The 19,543-nt window shown below is 36.6% G+C and overlaps 2 long non-coding RNA genes across 2 annotated transcripts; both read left to right on the forward strand.

Annotated features, from left to right (window-relative positions):
- The first annotated feature begins 7,912 nt into the window (after positions 1-7,912).
- Positions 7,913-9,530, forward strand: LOC141358937 (uncharacterized). Its single transcript, XR_012365480.1, has 3 exons — positions 7,913-8,299; positions 9,025-9,093; positions 9,378-9,530. It is a non-coding gene; the product is annotated as an uncharacterized lncRNA (long non-coding RNA).
- Positions 9,531-9,901: 371 nt separating this feature from the next.
- On the forward strand, positions 9,902-10,781 carry LOC141358936 (uncharacterized). The gene is made up of 3 exons (XR_012365479.1): positions 9,902-9,920; positions 10,006-10,085; positions 10,349-10,781. It is a non-coding gene; the product is annotated as an uncharacterized lncRNA (long non-coding RNA).
- The last annotated feature ends 8,762 nt before the right edge of the window (positions 10,782-19,543 follow it).

Consider the following 19,543-nt stretch of genomic DNA (forward strand, 5'->3'; position numbering starts at 1 on the left):
TAACAGTGTAGGTCACATGAGTTTGTCACATGACACATTGGGCTCCTCTGATGGGTTAATCCTCTTCAGTGGCCCTCAACAGGTGTTCGTCCTCTAGAGTCGCCCGTAATGACCAGCGCTGTCGTTTACATCAGCATGAAGCCTATTATAACTGCTAATGTGAATCTCCTCTCTACAGAGCGCCTGCGGACCCCGCGGCTCTACAGTCCAATAAAGAGATTTCACTAATCCAATGCTATTTCACAACCACTTATCAAAGCGTCTATATGAGAAATGAAAGAGTTCACGTGAGATGGATTATTAGAACTGTGAATGCACTGAAGAGATTATGAAACAGCATGTTGTTGCCATGTTGTGTCGACTATTGTTTAGGAAAGAGATGGGCTGTGCTGATATAATAATGGGCATTTTATTGATTATCCTTTTGTATTTTTTTAGCATCTGCTCATCTTTAAATGCATACAGATCTCTTTACATACAGTAATTGGACTACATGGTAACCTTAAGCCCAGAGTATAGTTTGCACACAGTCGAAAGCAAAGCCTTGCAAAGCATAGTTTTTTTTATTCATACATGTACACAGATGTTTGACGCATGCCCATTGCGACAAAATGCAATGCATCCTGTGCATACTATATTCTCCTGTAGGCGCATGCGCGACCTAAAAAGTATGCGTAGTATGTGTGGTTACAAAAATCTGTCTGTGTGTGTACAGTGCGCGTATACTGTTCTGATAACATTTTTGTTACATGCACTGTATGAAGACCCTCATGTATGTGTAAAAACTGAACTATACTTCTTGCTTTACTCTGATTGGACTTTACTGTTTATAAACAAACTTAACAAGATGCTTTTTAAGACTCGCAAGAGGCGTTCACATTATAACGATAAATATAAAGTTAACAACAACGATTAGTATATTAGCACTACATCGCCAGACACGATAACGATAACTGTATGCTAATTCGCACTCGCGCAAAGCATTTGCTTTTAATGCAATTAACTAATTTCGCATATGTTTTGTAATAAAAACTTTTGCAATTGTTTACATGAATATTTTCACTGAATATATACATATGCTGTTCTTGTTGCATTTACACAGCAGATTTCCTCAGCACGCTGCTTTTCGCGTAACTCTAAACAGTGAATCTAGTAGTTTGTGTAATCTAATATCTTACCTTTTGGCGTAGGCAATGCTACCCAGTCTCATGTAGAAGGGTATAAATAGCACAAAGTGTGAAAATCGTGCAATGCATACATCAAATTCCACTTTGACGTGCATATGATACGCCAATCCTTCCTATTCACTTAAACGGAGCATCTTTTTTGTTGGTTTCTCTTTTTTTCTATTTTTTAAACCATTTTCACCTGAGTTTAGGGTTAGATTTGAGATTTGCTTAAGGAGGTTATTTAATATACAGGTTTCTTTATGTTTTTGTCTGTATTTAAGCCATGGTCGCTTGGAGTTGGGGTTAGATTTGGGGTTTGGGTAAGAATGTCATTTTTATATAACAAAAAGTTGTTCTAAACCTAAGGGGGAAATTGTAAAGAAGGACTGGCTTATCATATGCACGCCAAAGCGGAATTTGGCGTACGTATTGCACGATTTTACACTTCGTGCTATTTATACACATCTCCGTGAGACTGGGTTCGTCAATGTGGTAGTAAAAAATGTTACATAGCGAATTTCACAACAACAGCATCATTGCTGAATATGTAAGGCAATTTTATGTTATAGACCTAAGCAATGAGCTTCTCCACAGTGTCAATTGTCATTTCAAATGACATTCAAATAGATTTGATTGGCTGTCAATGGTTCCTCATGTAAAAAAACGCCTAGAAAGTGATCCCAACGATATTGTATGTTTCTCGTTATTGTTGTATAAACTCCGCTATTGTCTTTAATATTAAACGATTTTTAAAACTATATCTGTTATAGTTACCGCTATAATGTGAATAATTTACTAGATTTACTAAACGGGGCAAATTAGCGTGAGAGCACAATTCCAAAAAAGTGCAGAAGGTAGTTGTAATATATGCGGGTTATTTACTAGAAAGGCGCAAAATAAATAACCTGATTTTCAAAATAACCAACATAATCTACTAAGAGCAGTGGAAATAAGTTTAGGGTCGCAAAAAGTAGAGCTGATGCTCTTCAGGTGCAAGTCATCTACTAACACCTGATGTGCTTAAGTTCAGCACCACAGACATGTCAGATGAAAATGTGGGGTGTTAAATCCCAGCAAATGAAGCCATAATACAATGAAAAGAACCAGAGGACAAAAAATGAAGGTTTGAAACATCTGCTATTGTATGACTTCTCCTAATGGCTTGGCAAACAATATTTTTGAATAATATGTTCCTCTGGCTATCCAAATAAATATGCGTTAAGAAATCCTGCACAACAATCAATCCTGCTAAACCCATGAGAAGGATTGACGTTCTCTTCATTCAGTCCCGCGAGAGCATATCTCTTCTCTCCAGTGTAAAGGTCTGTATGTCATCCATTTATCCCTGGGAAACATTTGCTTGCTGGCAGGGTAGCATCTTTTCTGTCTCTTGTCTTCAATGGCAGCCTGACCTTTTGCTAATTGTTTGATTGCACATCAGCATTCCTGTAATGACCGTGGCTCACTCACCCGAGGGGAAACCGAGTAACCAATCTGCAGGGGTCAAACAAGCAAATTTCCACATGAGGATATGGTTACATAAATTGTATACAGACACCAGGTAGAACGATTTTTCAAACGAACTCTAACCTGACATGTCATCATTTTCTACATTGAATCATCTTTAGTTAAATATAAAGCCTTGGCTCGGAGGTGTGAAGTGAGTTTAATGCTAGGGGCTTTATAAGGATGAGATTCATTTAAAATCAATGAGAGAAGTTGCAACACTCAGCATTCATCTTATTGATCGATACCCACAATCTTTTCTCTACAACGTCCTTTCAACTACATGAACTTTAATGTTTAATTAAAATTAATAGATTTGAACTTTCTTTTATTATGTTGAGGTTTGTTTTTGTTTTACTTTTATGTATAGTTTCTTTAAGATCAAATAAAAAATGCATAATAAAAAAATTCATGTTTTATACTGTACTTGCAATGTGTCTGCCAAGGTTAGTTTCATTACAGAAAACGTCTTTCTTCTTTATAGTGCAAAAAATTAGAAAATATTCAGAATACAGTCATGATAGATGAAATTAGCCTTGGTAAGAAAAGCCAGATATTTTATACTAAAATATTATGAGCTATTTTTTATTTTATTAGTATTTTCTATCTTTGGGCTACTTTTAGAGCTAAGTTCCGTAAGAAGCGACGCACATTTCTATTTTGAAGCGAAAACAATTGTGCCATTGACCAACTAAAACTTGGTCTAAAGTCAATAGCACAGTAGTTTTTTTTTTATTTAAAGGTCAAAAGGGTTTATGATAAAAGAGTTGCTGCGTTTGCCAGATACTCGCATAATCTCATGCGTACAGTAATCAGAGTTTACTGTTAAGGGAGTGTCTCTGGTGTATTTTGTGAATGTAAGCGTCTCTTTTATCATACACGGTTTTGACGCGTGTGCAGCAGGCACCTCTTTTGACAAAACATGTGATGCACATGGTTCACATGACGCAATAAACACATATTTTAAATTTGCGCTCCTCAGAAGAGCAGTCACGAGCCGCCACTGTTGAGGAGTTAAACCCAATTCCCGCAAGTGGCCGTGGTTTTAGTGCATAAAGTGGACACGTCCCCACCGTTTGAGAGCAGAAGTATTGGTAACTTTATTTATTTTTTTGGCTTTTTGTCATTCAGATTTGGCTGGGTGGTTAATATCAAAATTTTCTGTGGTGTACTGAAAACTGAAAACACATTTAATATCGGACAAAACACACCAATGACTCAATAAGAAAATAGGTACAACCAATTTGGACCATGCGCCTGGTGCACCATTTTTTTTTTTTACTTGCAAAAGTGTACTCAGACACACCCTAAGTGCACCTGCACCATGCAACTTGGACCATTAAAATAGGCCCCACACTGCAAAAGATGACTTTCTTACTTGGTATTTTTGTCTTGTTGTCAGTAAAAATATTTAAAAAAATCTTAAATTAAGATGTATTTTATTGATGAGCAAACTGACTTAGGAAAATAAGTCTAGTTTTTAAACAAAAAAATATAAACTTTAAGTAAATTAGTGCTTAAAACAAGCAAAAAAATCTGCCAATGGAATGAGAAAATTTTTCTTGAAATAAGTTACATTTTTTATAAACACCAAATTCAAGAAAATAGTTCTTATTTCAATGGCAGATTTAAAACAAATTGTCTAGACTACACTGCAAAAAAATGATTTTCAAGAAAAAATTTCTTAGTATTTTTTGTCTTGTTTTCAGGAAAAATATCAAAAAATTCTTAAATTAAGATGCTTTTTCTTGATGAGTAAAACGACCCTAGTCTAGTTTTTAGACCGAAAATATCAAATTTAAGTGATTTTGTAACATAAAACAAGCAAAAAAATCTTGAACATTTTTCTTAAACACTAAATTCAAGAAAAATTCAAGAAAAAATAGCTTACCCCATTGGCAGATTTTTTTTTTTTTTTTTTGCTTGTTTTATGCACAAAATAATTTAAATTGGATATTTTTTGGTGTAAAAACTGGACTTATTTTCTTGGGTCGTTTTGCTCATCAAGAAAAAGTATATTAATTTAAGAATTTTTAGATATTTTTACTGAAAACAAGATAAAAATACTTAGTAAGAAAGTCATTTTTTGCAGTGCAGAAAGTCTCTCTGAATTAAAGCATCTGCCACATGCATCCGTGTTTCACAGTGAGTTTTTTGTCAATATAATCCATTACTGTAGATCCGTCCTCACTTCAGTCACATCACATTAAAATGTTAAGCTCAAATGATCTAATCTGTGCATGAATGTATTTAATAACTCAATGACATTAGCTAACTTTGTCAATTCTAATAGAAGTGAGACAGCTGGAAACAGCACCTGCAAAACCATTACAAAGATCTGATGATGTTGATGACTGTCAATGACTTTAAACATCTCCACACACAATTCAACATGATGTGATTATGACATTTTACTACGTTGGTGAACCACAGAATATAGCTTCTCTGTATTGAAGTATAATTTAGGTCTTTTGATGTCATATTCATCATCATGTGACAAACACCGGCCAGCAAATAATCAAAAATGCTGACTCTTGTACTGGAGTGTTATAAAATAATTGCATCTTTAAACATACAGTACACAAGATGAGCTTTCTTACTGAATAATACTAAACAGATTCTCTCTCAACCCTGCAGTGTTTTATTTTTGCACCAGCGTATTTCTCAACATCATTGCGGCAAATGTGTTTCAAACCCAATGTAAAGAATCTGACAACGTGTATGGCCTTATTCAAACCTGATGTGTGTACTTCTGAATAACCTCCATTTCACTCCGCCAGTTTTCATATTCAGTGACTGTAGATGTGCGGGGCCGCTGTGGGCAGATTCCAGTATGAATAATTGACACATCTGGAGCTTCAGTTGGCACAGCGGGCACAGAGGTTTTTCTCATCACCGCCAGCGACACCCGCTTGTTTCTTTATCACCCCAGAGATGCTCAGAGGTGTCCCGTGCAGATCATCTGCGGTCAGATATGTTTTATTAATCAAAGTCAGCCATTTATAGAGTTACACCTTTGGCCGGCGCTGGACTGACGTGGGGACGTTTGCTCTTTTGAGAGTGGCTAATTTGTCTTTTGAGAGACTGATTTGCATTACAGAAACTTCTGAATGACTTGAACAGTGCCTGATAATTCAGACAAGATTGGCGACTCAATTTTTCCAAGATGATGTTGTGGCACACACGGTGATAGATGATTTATCTCATTCCTAACAAAGTTATGGACACATGGTTACAATTGTCCATATGGAAGTAATTGAGCATTGCAGGATAATTGTGTCACTTTTTCATCCAGTGTGACAAAATATAAACCTGAACAAATTCTCAGCAAGTAATTTTGCGCTTAATAGACGTCTAACAGTTGTTAAAACATGGCCCAGATGTGTAGGCTAACTATATCACCAATATACCAAACACTGTGTAATCACCGTTGACTTTCCTTACATGATGAAATATCAGACATATCTCAAGTTTTTTTATAAACACATGTAACCAAATTCAAGTTTAGATTGGCTGGAAGTGGGTTTCTCATAGCTGGACCATATCAGATTTATAGTTAACCTAGACAGTGAAATGACGGCTATTGCTTGCTGCGTAAGTTTTAACTCTTTCCCAGACATTGACGAGTTATCTTGTCAATTAAAGGTCACGTTCTTTCTGATGCCATTTTTTAAACCATAGTGTGTAATGTTGCTATAATAGCATAAATAATAGCTGTAAAATAATAAAGCAATCCATATTTCCACTACTATCCACTAGGTGTCGCTCTTACCCAACTTATAAAACACTGAAGCATCCACTGATCCAAAAACAGTAAAAATTCAAATTGTTGAATGATAAAAAAAGTGAAAGCTATGTATTAATTTCAATATGATCTCATGGAAACCCATAGATATGTATAAAGGCTAGATGTCTCGCCCGCGCTGCTGGACAATTGAATGAAATGTCCGCATCTTACCACAGGGTGCTCGCTCACTCGTAGCATTGTGTTTAATGGAGCATGTACTTTTAAATGACCATAACTTGTTTAATTTTCTACCGATTTTCAAACGGTTTGGTTTGTTATAAACGTCAGAGATGTACCTATGACACTGCATACTTATTGACTAATTTTTATGAATCATGTTAAAGCATCCAGAATTATAGTCACTTTAATAACGTTTGTAAGAAACCAAACAGTTTGAAAATCGGTAGACTATTCCGCAACTTATAAAAACCAGAAGTATTGCCTTAGGGCAAACAGCTGTATGTCCGTGTATGTTTTAAAGATCGCTCTGCATCTGATCTCTATCAAAAGTCGTTCACAAAAATGGAATTATCTCAGCTTTTTGCTCAAAATTTGGTGTTTTTGACGAAACGTACAAATATTTGAGAGGTGATAAAAACAGAAGACATGAAGGTAGGATGAAACAGATTTTTTTGTTTGAAAGCAGAGGGTCTGTTCTTTTATTTCATATATTGTATGTTTATTAGGGCTGTCAATAGATTAAAATATTTAATTGCGATTAATGGCATGATTTCATGAGTTAACTCGCGATTAATCGCAAATTAAACGCACACTTTTATCTGTTCTAAATTTACCTAAATGTAAAATTTTTCAAGTTTTTAATGCTCTAATCAGCATGGATTTGGATAATATATATGCTATATGCAAATGTATGTCTACAAAAGCCTGTTTACATTTTCAACAGAACCATCAGCCATAGTTTTATAAATGGTTTTGCCTTTAGAAGACCTTGTTCTTTTTCCATTTCTGTTTGCTGCTGCATCATTTGTGACCTGTGCTGGCAAATTGAGTTGGGATGAACAAATGCTAAAAATGTGTCATTTATATTTTAACATTCTCTATTAAAAAACTTCAAAACAATTGGAACAATTGTTGGAATCTGACAAAGCATGACAGAACTATACCTGTTAACGCAGAGCAAAAACAATGTCAATATATGTTACATATATGTTTTTCTTTTATTGTTTAATTTGACATTGAGACAGACCACTTTAAGACTGTACACTCTAAAAAAAAAAGGTTCCTTGAGGTTCTATATAGAACCGTGGGGTTCTATACTTGGCCAATAGAACCTTTTACCAAAAAAAGGGTTCCATGTAGAACCCTTGGAAGGCAAATAACCATTTTTATTCAAATGGTTCTATAATTCACGTTTTGTGACTGAAGTGTAAACTAAAGATTACACAATAATTGCAGACCTACACAACTAATTTACAAACCTACACAAATCATTCAAAAACCTTTTTGTGTCAATAGGCTGTGGTCAAATAAAGAGAGAGTCAACAAATAGGCTATTAATATTTAGTGTATGATTTATTTCCTGTGAGCTTTTTTATGCAAGTTTGTACATTAGCATGAAACTTACAGTGCAGTTTGCGTTTTTGGTGAATTACCAGGTGTTTTCTTTATTTTGTACATTCTAAATTGTCAATGTTTGTTTAATTTAACCTGAAGGGGCATTAAAAACAAATAATCGCAAAAGTGCCCTCTGGTGGCGTACATATGCGTTGCACCATAAGCGAAGATGAGCCTCGTGACGTGACAGTTTTTTTTCAAACTGAGGTGAGGAGTTCGGACTCCGGCCGGCATTTCTGCTTGTTTGTACCCTGTCCCTGAGGTAAGTAAACTTTCAATTTTTGAAACGATATTACTGAAACATTTAGTATAATTAATTAATATTTATTTTGTTAGAGTATGTGTTGTGCTAAATAGTGATACTAGAAGCTACATTTATAATATTTACCTCAGTTAAAAAATACTGCTGGTAACGTTGAAGCACTTGACGGGCTTCGTCAACCGTCAGTTATAAAAGCTCTGTTAAATACATTTTGTTCCGGGTTTTAATGAATTACGTTACAGTCCTGCTTTATTTCTTTGTCATTTTCAATTAAATTGCCAATCAGAATAAGACAGCTGTGTTGTAAGGAGACGAAATTCGAGACAGTAATTTCAGTGAAGCGCGTGGTCAAAGGAACCGGGTGGAAGACGGTAGAAGGGAAATTATATGTAAATGTTTGTCGCAGTTTTACACATATTCCGTGAGTATTTTTCGCTTGTTCACGAGTGTTTTATCAGGGTTGGAGCTAAACTCGGAAGGAAAGTGGAAACTGCTGGCCACAGTTGAGAACATTCCGCCGGTCTGTATTATAAATGCACGATTGCAGTGCAGCGTTCGTATCCGCAACAAGTCTAGATATGTTTTCTGTGATGCACACAAATAATTAATGTGATGGTAGACACTTACATTTAACATTCAAATGTTTTAAAAACCAAACGTGTTCAGGTTTTTATGTGTATTTGGTTTGTGAAGTGTAATTTATGCTTTTTTCCTCTCCCCCACAGATAACCAAGGTTAATAAATGGTCAGACACGTCACTGGTTTTAAAATATAAACCCCATTGATGCAAAAAGGTAAGGTGCTTAAAAGACCTCGTAAACCCGACTGTCACTAATGTTCATCAAAGAGCAAAATTAAAGAAATCTGTGTTTTGTAGCTTTAATGATAATTCTTACTGTATGTATTTCATTTAGAATTTAGCATTAAAGACTGTAAAGTATAATTCTGTATATTTCACACTATTTTTTTTATTGAACATTGTGTTTTGAAAAATACATCAATTGCAACCTCAAGTAAATGTAGACTTTAAGGAACTTGTTTGTCTGAAAGTGGATGTATAAAGATTTTGTGTTTTAAGATGCTGCATGGAATGACAATGAGGTTTGGAACAGACTTGGTGAAGAACATGGAAACATCTCTAAATAAAATGGCCCCAAACATCATCAGGAGTGCAAAAGAAGGAAGTAAAAAACATCTCTACGCCAATCTCATTGGAGAGGAAACCACAGAAGTTCTTTGTCCAGTGTAAAGTAGCCTTATTTGCATTGTCAATGTAAAGGTTCTAGCACCTATAAATTGTATAAGTGAAAATATGAAAATAATGTTAGTATAAACTTTTTCCTTGCCATTGAAGAGTAAACTTGTTAATTAAGAGACGCTGGCTGAGAAAGAGTTAAAGTTTACCCACAAATGAAAATTGTCGTCACTTTCTTCAGCAGAACACAACAGAAGACATTTTGAAAAAGTATGGTAATCGAACAACAATGGTGCCCATTGACCTGCATTGGTTTTGTGTCCATTAAATTGCTAGCAGAGTTGTTCAGTTACAGACATTCTTCAAAATCTTTTTTGTGTTAGTGTTCTGCTGAAGAAAGAAAGCTGTGAACGTTTGAAATAACGAGTGAGTGAATGAGTTTTCTTTTTTGAGTAAAATGTCCCTGTAATTGATATCTGTACCTAATGTACAATAATTTGTATCTTTGTAGGTCTGGTGAGGAATGCTGCACTTATGTTATTGCAAGCATTATTTCAAGAAAATCCCAGCTTCCTTGACTGTGTAAATAGTGTAGGTATAGTCTTCTGTAATTTAGTTAGCATTTGAGGCACTTTATTTAAAGTAACATTCAATGCAAATATAAAAATATTACTCTGTTTACCCTTAAATAGCATACAGCTCCACATCATTTATTATGAGTCTTGTTTTTGCGTGAGTGTCGCTTGCCTAGTTGTCATACTTTATTTGTGTTATTATGGGATAATTTTAAGTCTATTTGATGGCTTCTGTTAATTGGTAAGAAGCACTTAAAAGGTGAAATGTTTGTTTTTCAGGAACCCAAAGGTCCCACACCAACCATAGTGTTCAACGGCTCTCCTGATCTTCTCAAATCTGAAAGTATCAACTTTATAATGGACAATGTGAACTTAATATGTGGAAGACATTGACATCACAGGCTGTGGAATGACTGTGTCACAGGTCGGAGAAGCGGACCGCCCCTGTCGCGGATCACGCTCCTCCTAGTTCCACCTCGAGGAGGTCCCAAAGCACCCCAATGACCAGACAAACCAGAGATAAGTAAAATATAAAAATAGAAACTTTATTTAAATTTTTTTAAAACTAAAGTGGGGAATGGGAAAGGGAATCTAAAAATCTCACTTCTCGCCCTCAGGGGGAGTATTACGGGGCCAGGGACGTTGGAGGGGTTTCCACGTGACTCCAGCTGGAACACCGCTACAGAGCGTATCTGGGTGGGTTGGGCACACACCGACGCGGCGGCCCCTGATGGCATTCACAAAGGTCCAAGACCCTTCTAAGGTGAGTACAGACGACAAGGACACAGCACAACACTTAAGAAAGCTTTGTGTATTTCCGTTTCAAGAGGTTCTTACTTGACTGTTGAACAGTGTTTCTTCTCCCTCCACAGCTCCCAGCCGTAGCAGAACTATGTATTTCAGCACCCGAACAACTAACAACCCAGCCGGCATCTGCAGCGTATATCAACGCGATCAAACTTCACTCTGACAAGTAACTTCCTATACACAACCACGCCGTCCTTTCGCCCGGACCAGCCCCGCACTCTTTCCGCCCGCTACCTAGCGGTCGCCGGATCAGCAGAGCCTGCGGACTCTTCGGACTCTGCAACCCTTCCAGTAACTTCTACCTTCTCTCTTTATATCCTCCTCCATGGCGTGGCTTGCCCAATCATCGCTCGCCATGTCACTCACACAGCTGTGCCTTGTTTCAGTGAGTGCGGGGATTCCCGGGGAACCCGGAAGTGCCGGTGTCTGTACAAACCGGTCCGGGCGGAACCTCTTCACTCTCCTTTTGGTTCCGCCCCGCATAGTCACTCTGTGACAACTGTTTGCGTTTTTTTTTTCTCCTCAATGTTCAATACCCTTTTGCCATTAAGCACACAGTGACATTAATTTATAAAATATATGCTTAAGTTTTAATACCTGTACAAAACAAATGTACAATCAATTTGTGTAAATTGTCATTTTATTTAATAGATTGTTCATGAATTGTCTTTAAATGCATTGTGATTTCGGTAACAATTTACAATAAGGTTCATTAGTTAACATTAGTTAATGTATTAACTAACTTGAACAAACCATGAGCAATACATTTGTTACAGTATTTATTCATCTTTGTTAATGTTAGTTAATAAAAATTTAAGCTTTAATTGCTTGTTCATGTTAGTTCAGAGTTCATTAACTAATGTTAACAAGATTTTAATAAAGTATAAGTAATTTTTGAAATTAACATTAACAAAGATTAATAAAGGCTGTATAAGTGGTAACCTTATTTTAAAGTGTTACCGTGATTTCTTTTCATCATTTCAGACACATGTAAAAGTTACTAAAAGTTAGTACTGCATATACTGTACAGTATCTATGCGTAAGGGAAATAACTTGAACAAATTTTTTTATGTACAGTGTAATTAATAGTTTAGCTGTTTAATACAGAGATGCAATATATATATATATATATATATATATATATATATATATATATATATATATATATATATATATATATATATATATATATATATATATATATATAAACGTATGTATGTTTATTAAAAAGTGAAAATGATTAATGGAAATAATTAAATAACTAAATGGTTGAATGTAATGAGACATTTTAAATGTAAACTAAAGTTTTGCTGTCTAATACAGAATAAAGAGATGTGATTTTAAGTAATTTTTATAGATTTATATTTCTGTATAATACAATTAATAAATAGTAAACTTTTATAATTTTCTAGATCGGTTATAATTTCTTATCAATAATAAATTACTCATAATAATAAAGAACCTTTAATGGTTCTAAATAGAACCATCTAACTTTGATTCAAAGAACCATTTGGGGTTCTTTTTAATGAACCCATTAAAGTGGTTCTATATTGAACCATTTGGGGGTTCCATATATGAAGCGGGTGATAGAACCATTTCTGGTTCGATATAGAACCATTTTTTTTTAAGAGTGTAGGATAATGCAAGGGTTTAATATAATGACACAACAGATACTTTTCCTTAACCAAACATTCACTTCAGATATAACAGATATTAGGTCATACCTGTGTGCAAGGCCGCCTTAATGCACGGGCTTACCTGGGCTGAAGCCCAGGGGCCTCCCAAGTTCAAGGGCCTCCCAAGTTTGCGTTCATGACGAGCTGAAAATGTCATATTGTTTTGTAACTTGTCGGGTTTTCTGTCAATCACTCTAATTGCACGTTACATGGCTGCTGATTGGTCCGTTGTAACTTAACGTGAAATAAAATGTCAGACGTAACATATTTTTTATTCTGCGTAATGTAATTAAGTGCGCGTTGTCAACTTGACATTCCTGCACGTTAGACTGAGTGTGACAGAGAAACGGGAAATAATCCACCAACAAATGAAAGAGTAATTTCTAAAATTTCATAATGCACTAGTGAGGTGCAGCTCTCTCTCTCTCTTTCGTGCGCGCGCTCGCTCGTTCGCTCTCTCTGTGCTCTTTCAGCTCTCTGGCATGCAGAAGTCACTGACCCGTGCACAAGAAACTGTGCCGCTAAATTAAGAATGGAGTTCCCGCACATAATGCTGTTAGTTGTTATAAAGTTTAAGTTTACTCGCGTTTATATCAGTGACGCGTGCGCAGCTGGAGCGATGTATTTTGATGCGACGTCAGCTCACAGTACACTCATCTGTTGGTAGAAAGACGAGAAAGAGACGCAACGGTAAAGGTGCAAGTCTAAGAAAGTAAAGAGCGACAAAACCATCTCAAATGATCATCCCCTGATAGCACCATTATAATCTCACTATCTAAAGATGTTATATACAGGTATGTTCCCTGTCTGTCTTGTGCATATTCATACTTGGTCGGTTTACATGCTTATGTATGCATAAATACTAAATACAATGTATACTATATCTTCAATAGCCTACAAAATAAATAACTGATTAAAAAACAAGATTCTGTCTATAAAGACTTAGCTTTTGTTATCATTAATGCATTTAACAAGATTCTGTCTATAAAGACTTATCTTTTGTTATCATTAATGCATTTTCACTTTAAAACTAACTTTAACTTATTATATTTTTAAAACTGTGGTGAGCATTTAGTTAGTGAGTGGCAATTTTCTGCAAATTATATTCCAAAAACTATATAAACATAAAGTTTATAAACATATAAACTTTCACACATTTTGGTTTTATTATCACCACATGTTGCTGTGTGTGGTTGTTAAATAAAGTGTCTTGTGTTTATGCTCAAGAGGACTCAGTGATATGTTAATAATGATATTATGGTGTTTTCTGGCTCAAAGAGGGAAAACTCACTGTTGTATGTCTCGAAAGAAACTAATGCATTTTGTGATGTAGATTACCTAGATATTACACTTAAAAAAAGAGACTATAAATCGATGGGAAGGGGGGCCTACAAAACCTCTTAGCCCCGGGGCCTCACATTAGGTTAAGGCGGCCCTGTCTGCGTGAATTCTTGTCAAAACAGATATTTTTAAACCTGTATGTGTTAGATGTCTATATTTATCAGGGTCACGCACTCGCGCGTTTGTGTGCATGTGCTTCAGACGTCTGCGTCAGACATCGCTTTTGAGCCTTGTCACTCTTAATAACTCTCTTAACATCAATCAGATCCCGAACTTTATCTCTCTTAAAAATTATTTTAACACCATATTTTCTATAATTTCTGAATGGTTTAAAAACGAAACTAAAAAGTGAAAGAAGACGCATCTTTGCTTTATATGGATTTGGGACGGTACACACCACAAAAAACGTGCAGATAAAGAAAACTGCACGTGCAGAAAACATGCATTTAAGATGTTTAATGACCATTTAGAGCATTGGATTCGCTAGACGAGAGCTTAATGTTCTTATTTTTATGAAAAGCTCCAACTCATCTAAACAGCTCCGGTCACTTGCTGCGTCTCAATTCATCCAGCTGTGGGTCAAACAGAAATTGCGTGTTGCGTTAATCGCATGTTAATAAAATTAGTGCCGTTAAAATGAATTTGCGTTAACGCGTTATTAACGCGTTTATTTTGACAGCCCTAATGTTTATATATTTAAAAAGGAGCATTTTCTGGAAGGCATTTAACTTTTGTGAAAATCATGAAAAATGCTGGTGGTGAAAGAGTTAAAAGTATCTACACCATTAAACTCAATGCTACGAGTGAGCAAGCTTCCTGTGGTAAGATGGCCGCCAGGTGATGATGTTAGAGACTCAGCCGTAACACATCAAGCCTTTATACCAGAGGTCCCCAACTACCGGGTCGCGACCCAGTACCGGGTTGTGGACAAAATGCCACGGGGTAGCAAGAATGTCCTGAAAAAAATTGTATAATAGCTACGTAATGGCTTAATCGGATATTTTGTACTTTAAGAGCCGACTTGAAATAACATAAATAATTTCCACTTTTGTACAGAGCCGCACTTTCTCTTTTTCGTGGTCTCTCTTTATCTCTACCAGCGCATCAGCGATCACATTGCTATCAGAGTTTGAGCATACAGTACTTCTAAAACACAATTGATCAAAGTATTGCAGAGGTATGAATTAATGAATCATTTGCAAATGTACGTCACACATCATGTAAATATGAGGAGACGTTCAACTGTGTGACATTGCAAATGACTGAAAAGTAATTATTTTATTCTTCTGTAAAACAACTTCAGAATTATACAGCGATCGTGGCACCATGATCAAAATAAACTCTTTTACTGCAGTAATAATATTTAAACGGCTACACTTTTAACGTAGGTTTAAAAGGAAACTGTGTCAATCATCATTATGGTAAATGGGAGTCTCCGTGCCTCCACGCCCAGCCGCAATTCTTCTGGCATATCTCCTCCTTCCCTGCATTTTTCTTCCGTTCTGTTACTTGAACTTGGGGCTCGAACCCGACCAAGATTCGAGCTGCCTTCGAGAACAGCAAGCCAAGTTCGTTTACTGTCAATTATTAAGACTAAATGGGCAGGCAAACTGAAACAATGAAAGTAAAAAAACTATCCGTCAAAATATGGTTTTACACGTCTATATAAAATATACTATAAATAAAGCAATTATTAATTTTCCCAATGCATGGTTGTTTGATCTTTCTTCCATTTAAAACGTTATACATTTTGCAAAGGAGGATTTTTAGCACTTTGTTTGAACAGCAACTCAGCCCCCCCAAACCTCAACCCCCGGTCTGCTAATTTTTTTTAAAGCTGAAACCGGTACGCAGTGTAAAAAAGGTTGGGGACCTCTGCTTTATACATATCTATGGGTAAACCCACAAATGAAGAAGCTAGTGTATGTTATTTGAGACCAGCAGTGATGGAGTTAAAAACACAGCAAATCTAAAGTTGACCCATCTTTGTCGGTGTATGAATGTGTGAGTGAATGGGTGAACGTGAGGCAATACGTAAAGTGCTTAGGATGGCTATTGGTCTATGAAAGCGCTATATAAATGCAGTCCATTTACTATTTGTTTTAATGCATAAGCGGAAATCCATATGAGGACATGCCACGGAGAGCTTTTGACCTGACGGGAGGGGTTCTAGCAGACCAATCACAGCACTTGCGGTCCGTGTGGCTTTAACGCACTGCTACACTTTGGGAAAATGAACGTCAGGCTATGCTGTAGGCTACTGGGCAAAGTTTGTGTCTCTGCGTAGGCTACACCGTACAATAGTCACAGAAATATAAAGCCCCCTTTAGTGCAAAGGTGATGGGGGCTTACACAAGCACTGGCTCGGAAAAAGACAAATGAAAAAGTAAAGCTCTTGGCATGCAAAAACATTTATTTCTGTGTGAAACTTTGGCGAGAGCAAATGCAACAGTTGATTTAATAGCTTACTTTGTAATGTAATTTACCTTTGAGACCCTCCTGGCACACGCAGCTGCGCTTAGTGCCAGTTTCTGTGCTGATGCACCTGCTGCTGAAGGCCAGAATGAATGCGCAGTCCGTCTGCGCTGGTAAAAAAAAACCGCAAGAGCCCCTCCTCTCCACGACAGCGCTCATTTACAGCTATCTGCTTTTATTTATATTACCATCACTGTGATACACATGGCTTCTGTTTGTCTAACCTCATGCACTTTTTACATCTCTTTTTTTCATGTGTTGTGGGATATCAGCCTAATTGATTCAGCGCTAAATATTTATTTTGATGTATTTAGGGGTTAATGGATGAAAATGCTCAGTGCTGTGACCGGATGATGGTGAAAGGACATCTCAGCAATCTGTCTTGCTTTGAGAGTCTCTACACTGAATGAGGTCAACTGAAGTGGGGACGTCCAAATATAGCACCACCACCACCTGAGAGAGTGTTAAGAGCCTGCAAGCGTCTTCATCTCCTAATTCACCAAACGTCTGGCCATTAGCCTAAATGAAACGCTAATTGATTTCTTTGTTTTAGACAGGCTGAGCTTTCACTATACATCATTACAGAAAGCTTTCATACAGTAAATCACCGTACAGATTTATTATTACAGATTGACAACAGCATATTTAAAGCACACATGTTTGTTACCTAACAGCACAACTTCTGTCTGAAGGAGGTTGTTGTGTTTCTTATTTTGTAGTTTCTGGTCTTTGAATCACTTGAATCAATAATTGATCCTTGCGATTCTTTAGGTCTGAATGATGTCTGAGACAGTGAGAGACATGCAGGTTTACTGAAGGCCAAGCTGAATACAGACGTACAGCGATTGATAACACAAAAGGTGAAGTGACAGTCAAACACAACACCAGCGGACTCCAGCAAACTATAGATTTTTGATGGATCAGCTAAATATATTTACCCAAATGTGGATGGTTTTGAAGTGGTCTCATGTGGTATTGGTTTACTCAGTTATCACTTGTTAGTTAGTGTCTTACTACAAGTTCCTTAAAATAGCCAATGAGATGTGGTGTTTATTATGTAGACAGTGAGAATGGTTGGCTGGAAGACTGATCATAGTTTGCGTGTTATTGTGATTAGTGGATGAAAACAACAATATGTTTGAGTTTGTCTTTGAGATTAATCTAAATTACCGTAGCTTCTCTTGCGGAAAAAAATATTCAATCATTGAGAAACAGCTGAACATTATTTTATTACTTTAGGTAAATATATTTTTTGCTTGTTGAAAAAGGAAAAAAAGGTGACACAGTTCTGTATGTGAGATTTATTTCATTGCATTAAAATGAACAACTTGTCTCAGATGTTGGTTTGGAGTTGGGGTCAGATAAATCTTTTGTTTTTCAAGGGATTTTTTGGCTTTGGTTTGGGTGCTGCAGAAGTACTCAAGTATTTTAATTTTATTCAAGTAAATTTTTTCAAGTATCTGTACTTTATCTGTGTTTTTCTTTGGAAAAACTTTTATTTCATTACATTTTGATGCATAATATTGTACTTTTTACTCAACATCGCATTTCATAAAAACAAGTTGTTGTTTTAATCTTTAATTCTTAAATACATTAAAATCTAGTTGTTTAAATAGTAATGACATATCATGAGCCTCAAACACGATTGTTTCCTCTTTCTTTGTAAACCTCGTATGCAAAAGACCAACATCTCAACATAACACCAACTGTGATGTTACAGTCAAGATGTACACCACAACATTAAATTACACATTAAACTAAGTATAAACTTGTGACTGCTGAACGCTATATGCTAGTTAATGCTATATGCTAGCGTTTAGGCTGAAGTTCTACTATTGACGTTACAGTTACGTTTTGCAGGTCCATACTGAAAAAAAAGCACAAACTTACCACTCAGAAACGTCTTACAAACAATCTCCAAACAATAGATTATTCCTCAAAATCTGTCTCTTCATCTGATATAGACTCAAACATATAAGGGGCCCTATCTTGCACCCAGCGCAATTGACTTTGTCAGCGATGCATGTATCATTCGTATTTTGCACCAGCGCACAGCAGATTAATCCCTCCACAGACCACGTCGGCAAACTAGGGAATGAACTTGCGCTCCCTGGGCAGTTCAGCGCAAAAAAGGAGGTGTGTTCCGGCGCAAACCATCCCTGATGCTATTTTGCAGTTTCAAAAAACAATTGCGCCACTGACCAAAAAAAAAAACAGGCTAAAGTCAGTGGCGCGTTGCGCGTGGTTCATTATGCTATTTTAAGGGCACATGCTTGACCATAATGTATAGCGTGCACAACGCGCACACACTTTGCTTATCTAATCTACACAAATGCAACAGTTATTTTTGCAAATCATAAATTGTTACAATAAAAAATATTAACACATGAGATAAGGGAAATCATAGTGGTGAGCATTGTGGTGATAGTTTTTATTTATTGTGTGTAATTGTTAAAAAATTATCATGCAAATAACGATTAAAATATTTTCATAAGTTTGTTGTGTGGCTGTATTACGTTTATTTTATCTAACTAATAATTAAAATGTTTTCATAAGAAACCTTAATGTATGTGAACTTGATTTGTAAGTGTACTTTGGGGTTGGACTGCTTGCGTTTCTTGGCTTTCAGCGGTGAGGGTGGACGCAGCGATGTCCTCTGCTGGCATCAGGTCGTGTGTAGAGGCAGATCCACCTTCCGTTACACGGCCTGTCCGATTTATGCTGGCAAGCTTCTCCTGACATCATTGTAGCGCTTGCGGCGCAACGTCCTGGGGATGCCATGAGACGATTGTGACTTTCCTCTCATGCCTGTTTAACCGACGCTGATTTGGGCGGGTTTCTCCCATCCCCATACAAAACAAGTTCTCTGTCTTTGACTGCTCTTACAAGAACGTGGGTCTCCTCGGCTGTGAACCGCTCCTGGCGTGCGCCTGTTAAATTTGTCATAATAATAGCAACCCGCCATGGAACTTGCGCACTTGCGTCTAAAGGGAATGTTGGATGACGTTCTGATTGGTTTATTTGATGTTACGCGCAAACCACACCTATGAATAATGAACCTACTTCAGACCAACCCCTTATTGATTTGCGCCTGGTGCAAGACTTATTTCTCCCGCCAGGAAAAAAGCAACAGCGCCCAAGATCCGCCCACAAAGTCACTTGCGCTTTGCGCTTC

Source organism: Misgurnus anguillicaudatus, chromosome 22, assembly GCF_027580225.2.
Source record: "Misgurnus anguillicaudatus chromosome 22, ASM2758022v2, whole genome shotgun sequence".
NCBI classification, from domain to species: domain Eukaryota; kingdom Metazoa; phylum Chordata; class Actinopteri; order Cypriniformes; family Cobitidae; genus Misgurnus; species Misgurnus anguillicaudatus.